Source organism: Schistocerca piceifrons, unplaced genomic scaffold (assembly GCF_021461385.2).
Source record: "Schistocerca piceifrons isolate TAMUIC-IGC-003096 unplaced genomic scaffold, iqSchPice1.1 HiC_scaffold_312, whole genome shotgun sequence".
Classification (NCBI taxonomy): domain Eukaryota; kingdom Metazoa; phylum Arthropoda; class Insecta; order Orthoptera; family Acrididae; genus Schistocerca; species Schistocerca piceifrons.
The window spans coordinates 330,999-335,998 of NW_025728529.1; the positions used below are offsets into that span (position 1 = coordinate 330,999).

The 5,000-nt window shown below is 53.5% G+C and overlaps 1 non-coding gene across 1 annotated transcript in view; it reads left to right on the plus strand.

The window, feature by feature from the left end:
* The first annotated feature begins 3,151 nt into the window (after positions 1–3,151).
* LOC124744943 overlaps positions 3,152–5,000 on the plus strand; it is a 1,909-nt gene continuing 60 nt past the window's right edge. Inside the window, exon 1 of the ribosomal RNA XR_007010933.1 lies at positions 3,152–5,000. This exon is cut by the window's right edge and continues 60 nt beyond it. This is a non-coding gene — a ribosomal RNA (small subunit ribosomal RNA).

Here is a 5,000-nt window from a genome sequence, read left to right on the forward strand (position 1 = left end):
GGTCCATGCGGAAAATACAATATCCCACCCTTTCGACATCCACCATTGCGCAGATCAGGCACCAACACCCACACATGTCCTATACAACGGTGCACCCAACATCACAATAGTACCTCCTGTCACAGCGCACAAACAATGACATGAGTCAAAGACACAGGTCTGACACAAGCATAGAATTGGAGCGCCGCCTCTAATAAGCCAAAGGTGCATCCTGACGTGACAAATCTGATCATGTCACAAGCATTCACTTACTATAATCACTATCAACGAACCTGCCGCCCCCGCCCCCCCCCTACACCTTTCCTTACAACAACGTGTAACCTAACCTAACCTAACCTATGTTGTACCTTAACCTAACCTATGTTGTACCTTAACCTAACCTATGTTGTGCCTTAACCTAACCTATGTTGTGCCTTAACCTAACCTATGTTGTGCCTTAACCTAACCTATGTTGTGCCTTAACCTAACCTATGTTGTGCCTTAACCTAACCTATGTTGTGCCTTAACCTAACCTATGTTGTGCCTTAACCTAACCTATGTTGTGCCTTAACCTAACCTATGTTGTGCCTTAACCTAACCCATGTTGTGCCTTAACCTAACCCATGTTGTGCCTTAACCTAACCCATGTTGTGCCTTAACCTAACCCATGTTGTGCCTTAACCTAACCCATGTTGTGCCTTAACCTAACCCATGTTGTGCCTTAACCTAACCCATGTTGTGCCTTAACCTAACCCATGTTGTGCCTTAACCTAACCCATGTTGTGCCTTAACCTAACCCATGTTGTGCCTTAACCTAACCCATGTTGTGCCTTAACCTAACCCATGTTGTGCCTTAACCTAACCCATGTTGTGCCTTAACCTAACCCATGTTGTGCCTTAACCTAACCCATGTTGTGCCTTAACCTAACCCATGTTGTGCCTTAACCTAACCCATGTTGTGCCTTAACCTAACCCATGTTGTGCCTTAACCTAACCCATGTTGTGCCTTAACCTAACCCATGTTGTGCCTTAACCTAACCCATGTTGTGCCTTAACCTAACCCATGTTGTGCCTTAACCTAACCCATGTTGTGCCTTAACCTAACCCATGTTGTGCCTTAACCTAACCCATGTTGTGCCTTAACCTAACCCATGTTGTGCCTTAACCTAACCCATGTCGTGCCTTAACCTAACCCATGTCGTGCCTTAACCTAACCCATGTCGTGCCTTAACCTAACCCATGTCGTGCCTTAACCTAACCCATGTCGTGCCTTAACCTAACCCATGTCGTGCCTTAACCTAACCCACGTCGTGCCTTAACCTAACCCACGTCGTGCCTTAACCTAACCCACGTTGTCGCCTAACGTAACCCACGTTGTCGCCTAAACCTGCTCTGTAATTGTTATACGACTCGTTCAATTAGTGTAGTGTTGCCCACCCGCAACCCTCGCAATATAGTTCGCTACTCGCACTCCCCGCTCCCCTGTGTATCGCTTCATGTTAAACACCTTGCAAGTCTTGCTCACTTTCCACATGCTCCTGCTGTACACTGTAATGTGGATGGCAGCAGGACGTACATGCCGCCCCTCCCCACGTCCCCACCTTGCCCCCTGCCTTCGCAAGCTGGTTGGTGAGAACTTTGCATGTTCAATGCCCTCCGCATGCGACGTACTCAGGCTACGTTGTGGTGCGGCCTGTGTCAACTGTCCGCTAATGTCGTACGCGTAAACCACAATCTGTACTGCACATTCGTCCTTATGTACTGAATGATACATCGTGGCACATGTGTGACCGTACAACGACTGCGCCCAAAAACGGCGGACCATACAGTGCAAATATTGTGCACGCAGCTACGTGTCGTCTCCCTATGAGAGCTGGATTGCAGTGTGGTACGCCATAGAGACGTGTGGGAGGAACGGACGCCGTGGATGGCGATCAGCATGAGCTGTCTGTTGATGTATTCGGACCTAGTCGTCTCTCCTCACACACCGTGATGGCATGGTGCACCGCGTTCCATATCTGCGACATGCTACAGAGGCCGGTTGACAGTCGTTCGAGCAATGGACATCGCATACGTACGGGGGCCACCTTCCACGTATTGTCTAGGCGTGCACATTTTGTTGCGTGTATGTGGGCAGACGTAGTGTGGCGTGACACCTGACACAGGCATGCAATAATCGTGGAAGTTGCAAATGGCGATGGACGCCTGCGTTTTCTGGTGAAGTTACGCAAATGAACAAATGGTAACCTGTTGTGGTGCGGTTGTTCTCGCTAGGGGTGAATCGGTGATGGCGACGATAGGTTGAGGTACTAACCGGTTGTTCCAGCGATACCCACCATGCCGACGAAACTGAACGGCATCTGGGTGTGAAGCGATACGCGGCGGTGGCTGGGTGGGACCGTCCCCGGCCGGTGAGGGGGCGCCTCCCGGCGTGCTGGCCGCGCGGTGCGTGGGCGCACGCGCTACAGCCGGCTGGTGGGGGCGGCCAGTGGCAGGCGCGCCGGCCGACGGACGCGGCAGGCGTCGCAGCTGCGCGCCGGCGCACCCTGCGCGCGGCGCCGTGCGGCCAAAGTAGGTCCTCGCGGGCCCGGTGCGAAGCGCGGTGGACATCTTCAGTGTGCTGGTCCGATTGAGGACTGTGTGCGTTGAGGATGCGCTGCCGCCCGGCGCTCGGCGCCGCGACGCCGTCTGCTGCTCGGTCGCCCCAGCGGTTCTCGCTGGTGGTTTGTATCGCAGCTGTGCGGATGTGTTGGCGCGTGCGCTGTGCTGGGAGAGTTCGCTTCGGCACCCAAGTGGGGCTTTTGTCCTTCTGTGGCGCTGGCGTTGGAGCTGCCGGTCACCGTAGGTGGCGCGTGTTGTCTCCCGCCGGCAATGCCACGACAGCACGCTCCCGGGCCTCTGTCGGCAGCGGCAAGCTCAGTTGGGAGCACGGGTGGTCGCACCGAAAGCGTCTACTCGCCTAACTCCGGGCGATTGCGCCTCTCTCGAACCCGACCAAGTACTTGGGACGGCGCTGCGCGCCGCCGGGACCTGAGAGGGTTTCGAGGTGTATTGTGCAGGGGAGCTCAGCCTCCTCCTGTTTGCAGAATGATTGAGCGGACGCTTGCGTGTTCGCGCGGGCCCCCGGGACACACTCCCGGGCGGCCGGCTGCTCAGCTCTAGTTGACGCAGCTCCCTGGTTGATCCTGCCAGTAGTCATATGCTTGTCTCAAAGATTAAGCCATGCATGTCTCAGTACAAGCCGCATTAAGGTGAAACCGCGAATGGCTCATTAAATCAGTTATGGTTCCTTAGATCGTACCCACGTTACTTGGATAACTGTGGTAATTCTAGAGCTAATACATGCAAACAGAGTCCCGACCAGAGATGGAAGGGACGCTTTTATTAGATCAAAACCAATCGGTCGGCTCGTCCGGTCCGTTTGCCTTGGTGACTCTGAATAACTTTGGGCTGATCGCACGGTCCTCGTACCGGCGACGCATCTTTCAAATGTCTGCCTTATCAACTGTCGATGGTAGGTTCTGCGCCTACCATGGTTGTAACGGGTAACGGGGAATCAGGGTTCGATTCCGGAGAGGGAGCCTGAGAAACGGCTACCACATCCAAGGAAGGCAGCAGGCGCGCAAATTACCCACTCCCGGCACGGGGAGGTAGTGACGAAAAATAACGATACGGGACTCATCCGAGGCCCCGTAATCGGAATGAGTACACTTTAAATCCTTTAACGAGTATCTATTGGAGGGCAAGTCTGGTGCCAGCAGCCGCGGTAATTCCAGCTCCAATAGCGTATATTAAAGTTGTTGGGGTTAAAAAGCTCGTAGTTGGATTTGTGTCCCACGCTGTTGGTTCACCGCCCGTCGGTGTTTAACTGGCATGTATCGTGGGACGTCCTGCCGGTGGGGCGAGCCGAAGGCGTGCGACCGCCCCGTGCGTGCTCGTGCGTCCCGAGGCGGACCCCGTTGAAATCCTACCAGGGTGCTCTTTATTGAGTGTCTCGGTGGGCCGGCACGTTTACTTTGAACAAATTAGAGTGCTTAAAGCAGGCAAGCCCGCCTGAATACTGTGTGCATGGAATAATGGAATAGGACCTCGGTTCTATTTTGTTGGTTTTCGGAACCCGAGGTAATGATTAATAGGGACAGGCGGGGGCATTCGTATTGCGACGTTAGAGGTGAAATTCTTGGATCGTCGCAAGACGAACAGAAGCGAAAGCATTTGCCAAGTATGTTTTCATTAATCAAGAACGAAAGTTAGAGGTTCGAAGGCGATCAGATACCGCCCTAGTTCTAACCATAAACGATGCCAGCCAGCGATCCGCCGCAGTTCCTCCGATGACTCGGCGGGCAGCCTCCGGGAAACCAAAGCTTTTGGGTTCCGGGGGAAGTATGGTTGCAAAGCTGAAACTTAAAGGAATTGACGGAAGGGCACCACCAGGAGTGGAGCCTGCGGCTTAATTTGACTCAACACGGGAAACCTCACCAGGCCCGGACACCGGAAGGATTGACAGATTGATAGCTCTTTCTTGATTCGGTGGGTGGTGGTGCATGGCCGTTCTTAGTTGGTGGAGCGATTTGTCTGGTTAATTCCGATAACGAACGAGACTCTAGCCTGCTAACTAGTCGCGTGACATCCTTCGTGCTGTCAGCGATTACTTTTCTTCTTAGAGGGACAGGCGGCTTCTAGCCGCACGAGATTGAGCAATAACAGGTCTGTGATGCCCTTAGATGTTCTGGGCCGCACGCGCGCTACACTGAAGGAATCAGCGTGTCTTCCTAGGCCGAAAGGTCGGGGTAACCCGCTGAACCTCCTTCTTGCTAGGGATTGGGGCTTGCAATTGTTCCCCATGAACGAGGAATTCCCAGTAAGCGCGAGTCATAAGCTCGCGTTGATTACGTCCCTGCCCTTTGTACACACCGCCCGTCGCTACTACCGATTGAATGATTTAGTGAGGTCTTCGGACTGGTACGCGGCATTGACTCTGTCGTTGCCGATGCTACCGGAAAGATGACCAAACTTGATCA